An 8,315-nucleotide genomic window follows, 5' to 3' on the forward strand; every position below is an offset into this window, starting at 1 on the left:
AACAGAACAAATGGGCTCAGCCTCATAATTCACAAACTCTACATTCTTGGCTTAGACCACTAAGTTGTTGCTGTCTTAGGTCGTGATGTTTAGGAGAGAGCTGTACTCACAGTAGAATAGACCTGGTGGACTTGGTAGGTAGTTCACCTTTTGCCAGGAAACTGGCAAAACAGCTCACACTCCCCCAGACTGGTGGCGTAGCTGACGCTGGGATCCAGAAGCACCGTTCTCTAACCATCAGGCAAGCGCAGTCTTTGGATCTGTTGTAGTTGGCTCAGCTAAAACCCACACTTCCAATTTTCACACTATCTGTAAACGTTTAATTTGAAAGGCTTTTCTATTTAATATCAAACAAGTGAGAAAAAAATCTCATCAGCTCATCGGTGCCTGCCAGACTTTCATTGGGATATGGCGGCAACCAGAACTCAGCTGAGCGGAGGCCTCAGTAGGATTTCTCAAATGGCTGAGGGGAGAGCAATCCACCAGCCTACTGCAATCTCACATGCCATTTGGTTTAAATATTAAAGTTCCTTTGAGGTTAAGTAAGTATTAGAACCAGAAGGCAGGCAGGATTACAATCTGTTAGCCTGGGCTCCACATGCAGCAATTGCCACAAAGATACCTCTTTTCAGCAAGAGGGGTCCACTGCCAGCCCCCGATCTCCCCAGCGCCACTCACCAGGCAGCACTGGGCTCTCCCACTCCCGTCAGCCTGGGCCTGAGGCTGCACAACCCCCAGTCTAGACTGAGAGACTGCGCGCTAGAAATGTGATGGGAGGCACAAAGGGGAGGCACATGTCATTTTAAATTTTCTAGTAGCCACATTTTTAAGTAAAAAGAAACAGGTGCAATGCATTTTAATAATACATTTTATTGAACTCAGTATGTCCAAAACACTATCATTTCAGCATGTTGTCACTATGAAAATAATGAGATATTTTACATTAGGTTTTGTGCTGCGTCTTTGCAATCCGGTGTGTATCTGACACAGCACACCTCAGTTGGGACTGGCTACCTTTCAAGTGTCCAGTAGCTATGGTGTTGGACAGGGCAGGTCTAGGCTGTGGACAAGATTAATCCCACACAGTGCACCACATTGCAGCAGGCCAGGGGTGAAAACACCCGGCAGAGTCTGAGGAAGGGTCTTGGGAGGCTGAGAAGAGTTGGGAGGACCCTGTGAAACAGAATCTGTCGCCACAGTTCCTTTTGAAGTGCATTTGTTTGCAATAACTTTTATAAACATCATTGCCTTTCTCCCCTTTGTTTCACAGTTCTGGGACCCAATTTATCTCTGACGGAGGAGAGTATTATTTTCTCAGCTGTGAATCATGTTAATTGGGCAGTAGATAGATAGGAATGTGGAGTAAACACTCTAATACCTTTAATGCTTCTGATGGCTTTTCCAGCCCCCTACTGTAGATACTGTAAGCAGGGCGAGCCCCTCCTCCCGCCACGGAGGACAAGCCCCTGCCTACTGCACGGAGGTTGTGGGGTCACGAACCATCCCAAAGTGAATGCATTTCAAAGCTCTGATCCCTTGATCTTTGCTTTTATTTGCCACGCGGATAACTTGGATTCTTTGGCCAGAGTAAGTGGAAAAAGGCAAGTTATCAGGAGTCTTCTGAGACAGACAAGGTTGGGAAGTTTGTGCAGGGTACAGTGGCATTTGGCACTCCTTTTCAGGGGAGTCATTGTGCCAGCTGCTTTTCCGTCCATAACACGGCCAGTCTTTAAGCTCTCGAGCCATGAAAAGAGGTCTGTCTTCCTTTTCTAAAGTGGGAGCAGAGGGATTGTGAGGAAGGACGGCCACGCTGTGGAATGCCCACCCACTCTCAGGCAGACCACTTTTAGGAACAAATACCTGTGTAAGTTGAAGATCAAGAAATTGGTTTCCAAAAAACTATGCTGCCTCGCACCCACTGGAACATCTTTCTACTACCCAAGGGTAGGTGTGATAGAGTTTGATACCTATTGGCTCAGAGCACGCAGAAACCTTCTCAGTAGAGTCTTCAAATGTTTCCTTCAGAGTCCTCAGTGCGACCCTGTTCCTCATCCTCAGACCCGGATCCTCCTTCTACCCTCAGAAAACCTCTGGGCAGGGCGACACAGCAGCTGGCACTCAGAATCCCAAGACGACAGAGGACCTGTGGGCTCTGGCTCCAGGACAACGCCCAGGCACAGCTTCGGGAAGAACACAGCTGCCGTGGGTTAATAGCACCTGGAGAAGACAAGTTTCCTTGTTCCTAATTCCCCTTCATCATCGTCCACCCTCTTCTGCCCTCTGCTGCCTGCAGCTCTGAAAAGAGTCACGGGCAGAATCACCCGGGAACTTACTAGAATAGATCCCGGGGCCTCCCACTCACAGATATACTGTGATCCGGTAGGTCTAGGCGCGCGGCCCAGGCGTCTGCTCTTGTAGGACTGGGGGTTCTTGTGCGGTCCACACCCTCAGGAGCCCTGCTGCCGGTCTGCTGGCGTCATGCTGCCTCCGCGCCAAGGCTGTGATGTCAATATCGGTGTGTCATTTTTTCCCTGTGCATTCGAAAGATAGTATCGTGATTCCAGGGTTGTGTGTTCTATATATGGAAATGTACTATGCCTCTTTCTGATCCCCAGTAGACAACAAAATCATCGAAAGGATCTAGTTTTTTGATTTCCAAAGACCACCTCAGAGGGCAGCCAGCCTTTGCCCTGGATAAGCAGGGCAAGGTGCCTGCTTATTACTTTGCCCCCTGCTGGGAAGCGTCAAAACAATTGCTATGCCCTCCTGGCCTCCTTCTCAAAGTTTCTTACGCTTCGCACCACATGAGCCTGCTATTCTGGCCTGCTGTCCCTTACTGGGACTAAGGAAGGGTGACCTGTTTGGAGTCTGCATCTCTAAGATGGCAGTGGCTTATGACTGATCAGCCCACAGATGTGCTGCACACAAGCAGCCTGGCTTATCTTCCTTCTTGGCGTTTGCGTGTGCACAGGGCGAGGCAGTCGGCTAAGTGGAGGAGGCAGAGCAAAGCACTCAGCAATGCTGCATCAGCAGCATCGTATGGTGGGACAGCAGACACAGTGAGCGACTGCAGTGGCTAGTGACTCCCCTGCAACAGCTGCCACTTTACAGTGATTGTAAGAGCGAACATTTATTAAGCATGTGTGGCAGACAAGGTGCTAAGTTTTTTACTTACAGTATTTCATTTAATCCATATAATGACTTTATGGTTATGTGAGTTGAGTTCTTAATATTCCCGTTATACAGATGAGGAAACTGAGCCTTGAAAAAGTTAACAATTTGCCCAAGGTTGGCAAGTGTTAATGCTAGGATTCAAACCCAGTTAATTTGTTTCAGAGTTTATGCACATATTAAGGAGAGGGATGGCTATATAATCTGCAAATGAAAATGTAGGACCCCTTGTTGAAAAAGCAGGGCAAAAATGACATTGATATAAAGCTTTTTCCTTTCTTCCAAGGTCTTGATCTTGCCTGGCCATGGTTATCACTATTTGCTATGGAATGTCATTCTAAGAAAAAATAAAAATTAAACTTACTAGCATAAATTTTACCATTCATCTTATACCATCATCTTATTGTACAATGCCAGTTTTAAATGCCAGTTGTAATTCGTATGCAGAATCCTTGAAATTACACATTCTGTATACTATTTTGTAGCTCATACATGCATTTGTATTTTGCACAAAATGAACTCATTTGCTTTTATTTCACTTCTCAATACATGCACATTCCACCAACACTCTCAACTTTGGGCTGCTGATGAATAAGAGAGGACTCAAAAGAACTGGAACTGTGGGTCTCCCTATCTTCCTCTTCCTCCTATGCATTATTTTCAGTACAAGGTTGGCTAATACAGGGAAGTAACACAGGTAAGAAAGGACACGAAAGGCTTCCTTGGTTGCTGATGTTTCTTAGAGTGCCACAGCCTTCGTTCTGCATTTGAAGCAAGTTCGGGAGTGGATGGAAGGCATGGCCTCCGGGATGTCAGTGCCTCCTCTTATCCAGTCATAGACTCAACACACCTACTTCGTATTATATGTGATTTGAGTGTGGCTGAACTAACATGCATCGTGGGTCCACCAGAAATATGTGCCAATGGGATGTTGGAAATGCTGTCCATACATATGAGCAGGCAGGTAAAGATACGCATATTGCAATGTCTTCTCTCTTTCCACGAAGAGTCCATTGTCTCATGGATTTTACTTACAAATGAAAGTTCAATAGCAAAATTACTAAGAATTCCAAGATGTTGACAGCAGAGCATTAAACCAAGCACAGGGCCCTTCTGTGTGTGCATAGGACACTGTGAATGTGCTGGATTGAACCCTGTGAAGATGGACCTGAATGGGAGAATGACTAGGAGAGAAGTTTTTGTCACCTAGCTGTTGCTGCACGATGTAAAGTACTATTGCATCTTGAAATACACTGTTGCACCTCTTACCTGTCTGGAACCATGGAGGGTGTCAAAGAGAAGAAAAAGGTTCTTGCTATGTCCAAAACCCTCAAGAAAAAGTGAAGGAATTTTGCAGAGCTGAAGATCAAATGCCTGAGAAAGTATTTTCCCAAAAGCAGCTTCAAAAGGCAAGGAGGAAGCTTGTCTGTGAAAAAGCTAAGCATTATGAATGGCTAGGATGGCAAGAAAAGCTGGCAACTTCTATGGACCTGCAGAACCCAAATTGGCATTTATCATCAGGACCAGATGTATCGTCGGTGTTATCCAAAGGTCCAGAAGGTGTTGCAGCGTCTTCGCCTTTGCCAGATCTTCAGTGGAACCTTTGATAAGCTCAACAAGGCTTCAGTTAACATGCTGAAGACTGTAGAACTATATATTGCTTACGGGTACCCAAACCTGAAGACAGTAAATGAACTGATCTACAAGTGTGGTTATGGCAAAATCAGTAAGAAGCAAATTGCATTGACAGATTATGCTTTAATTGCTCGATCTCTTGGTAAATATCGTGCCATTTGCATGGAGGATCTGATGCATGAGATCTACACTGTTGGAAAACACTTCAAAGAAGCAAATAACTTCCTGTGGCCCTTCAAGCTATCATCTCCAAGGGTAAAATGAAGAAAAAGACAGCCCATTTTGTAGAAGGTGGAGATGCTGGCAACAGGGAATACCAGATCAACAAGCTTATTAGAAGGATGAACTATGGTATCTACCATGATTATTTTTGTAATCTTGTCAGTTAATAAACAGTGACTGCTTTCAAAATGAAAAAAAAAATATATATATATATATATATATATACATATGTTGTACTAGTTACCCTAGCAGCTCAGCTATGCAGCCTCAGAAATGGATTCCTGCCCACCTTATTTGTTGATGGGCTTATTCGTTGGCCATAATTAAACCCTATTATCCGAGGCAACTTGAGTGTGTTCAACAAAGCACTCTCTGGGTGGCCTGTGGGGCTCCCCAGGCCTTTGGAACTCTCCCATGGGCAGTGGGAGCCGCACCCTGCAGAACCTCCACACCTTCACCAGCATCGTGGGAGTCTCCCAGTCACCTTTAGAGGAATCTAGTCCTGTCTTCGTTGTTCAGGACCACGGGTCTCTGGAGTGATGGGCAGGTAACACAGGCCAGGAGGCTGGTTTTCATCTTCTCTCTTCATTACCTCAGCTCCTCAGTTTGGCCTTAGTCATTTTATTGTTATTCCCTTTGACAAATGTTTTCCTGCTACATGTCTCAACTGAATGCAGTTACTTGTCTACCTGTTACCTGCGACCACCTTAGACTTCCACCTTTCATACCACTCTCCTCCCAGGTTGCTTTCCCTAAATAACTGTTTTGATAATGCCACTCTTCTTTAAAATATTCAATGGCTCCCCATGGCCCCCTCCCATTTCATCCTAGTTCCTCACCCTGGCATTCAAGGCCCTCCATAATCTGACTTCAACTTACCTTCCTTTCCCTTTGTTTTCATTCTTTCCTTCTGGACAAGAGATGAACACACATGATCCTTACCTCCTTTGTGCCTCTACTACATCCTTCCCTTCACTCTTACTTCTACATTGGATCCATCACAAATACACCATGCCTTTCCACTCTATGAAAACATGTTAACATATATTGCATATCTACCCTGTGGTCAACAATACGTAATAGGTGGGAGGGAATTGTTTCAGTTAAACAATTTAGTACACAGAATTAAATATCGTTTACCTCTTCCACTTCCCCAGAAAATGATGATCTAAGCTGTTTTGTTTATTTAAAGTCTAGCTAAAATGCAAGTTATCACAAAAACAAATGAAAACAAGATTTCATTTTCCACCTATTAAATCAGGATAGATTAAAATAATTCAATAGCCTAAGTTCACAAGGTAATGAGAAATAGAAACTAGCATCTAGTCACTTGTAGGAATTGTGAATTATTACATGTTAGGAGGACGATTTAAGAATATGTTTTAAAAACCATAAAAGTGTTTACAGCTTTTGATCCTGTAATTCCACTTGTATTTATTCTATAGAAATCACCAAGGAATGTGCATAAATATTCTTCTACAAAGACATTTAAAAGAAATCCAAATATCTAACAGTAGTCAACCAGTTAAATAATGGTATTTGTAAGTGCTAGACAGCCATTAAAAATAATGTTTTAGGAAAAAATTCAACAGCATGGAAAATGATAATATATTAGTAAGTGAAAAGCATGCTCTAAAACAATATGTATAGTATGACCTTAATCTTTTAAAAGTATATAGAAAAAATTGAAATGATATGCATCACAATGTTAATGTGATTTTGTCTAGGATTGCAGTTATTTACTATTTTCTTCTTTGCATTTTTCCATGATGTGAATCTCTTTTATAATCATTAATCATTTTATAATCATTGATGATAATGCTCACTTTTATATAATTCCAGTCCTATGAAAGAAAATGTATGACTTGAAACCCTTGTCTTTAACCCAATGTTGTTGACCAGTCAATAATGTTTGTGACATTTTCTATATATAGATTAGATTTTAAGAGGTGCTGTAGATTTTAAGAGGCGACAGGAGACAAAAGCATTGTCTTTCTGTGACTTACAAGCTAACAACACAGAAAGCACTAGACAGAACCAGTGACCTGTGAAGAAATAAACATATGTAAATAGCAAATATTTAGTCCTGAGCACTATAACAATGTTTTAAATTGGCTTTACCTTTCTCTAATACATACAGCTCAATGCCTTGCACATAATATACATCCAATCAGTGTTTGTTGAATGAATAAATCAATGAGTGGGAAGTTGAATAACGACCGAGAGAGGGTTTTGGAGGTCACTGGAGGGAGCTGTGTTTACCTGATCTGGAAAAGCTCCACAACCACGTGAGGCTTGGCTTCCAAGACCAATGTTGTAGCCTTTGAGTAATTCCAATGGCTGTAAAATCTCCCCATTTGCACCTTCCAACCCACCTCTGCTCCTGCAAAGCTTTATATCTAAGAGGTGCAATGGGAAAATTGCTTCAAACATACATTACTGGAATCATAATTGTCATCACTTACTGAACGTTTCCTGTGTGCCACACATCATGAGAAGCACTTGGTATGCAAGATATTATTCAACCTGCATAACCCTTTCAAGTAGGTACATTATCTCCGCTATGGATGAGAAAACTAAAACACAGATATTTAAATGATTTGTCCAGTGTCGTGTGACCAGCAAGGAGGAGAGCCCAACTCCAAGTTTTGACTCCAAAAACTGCAGGATTAGTCACCATGCTACAAACTTTCTTCTTGGAATCAGGACACAAATTTTCAGCGGTGATTAACATGCCAGACCGACACTCATTTTTCTCTCTCTCTTATTTTCTTTTTCTTGGTACTGCCTACACTTGATCTTAGCCAAAAGGCCAAGAAGTGCTATTTTCTTGGTATTGTTTTTAACTTTAGCTATTCTGCTGAGGGTGTAGTGCTAGCCCATGGGAGTTTTTATTTGCACCTCACTATTAATAAAGTTACTGGCTATTAGGATATCATCTTCCTTTGCTGAAGTGCCTATTCAAGTCCCTTGCTAATTTTTTCATTAAACTGAATTTTTTTTCTTACTGATTTACAGGAGTTCTGCATATATTTTGGCCACAGGCTTGGTTTTTGCATTGCAAATTATCATCTAGTCTGTGGTTTGTCTTTTCACTCTTTTCACTTTCTCTTTTCCTTCTTTCAAAAACTTGTTGTGGAAAATGTCAATTACACATTCCCAGGCAGAACACAGGTATTATGAGCTTACACCACCATCATTTGGCTTCCACAGTTATCACTCACAGTCCAGCTTGTTTCATCTAATCCCCACCTTCTTCTGTTCCTCTCTCCACCTAATAGATTATT

The 8,315-nt window shown here is 42.5% G+C and overlaps 1 pseudogene; it reads left to right on the top strand.

The window, feature by feature from the left end:
- Positions 1 to 4,396: 4,396 nt before the first annotated feature.
- Positions 4,397 to 5,195, top strand: LOC142873705 (large ribosomal subunit protein uL30 pseudogene; annotated as a pseudogene).
- The last annotated feature ends 3,120 nt before the right edge of the window (positions 5,196 to 8,315 follow it).

The sequence above is a fragment of the Microcebus murinus genome, chromosome 11 (genome assembly GCF_040939455.1).
Source record: "Microcebus murinus isolate Inina chromosome 11, M.murinus_Inina_mat1.0, whole genome shotgun sequence".
NCBI classification, from domain to species: domain Eukaryota; kingdom Metazoa; phylum Chordata; class Mammalia; order Primates; family Cheirogaleidae; genus Microcebus; species Microcebus murinus.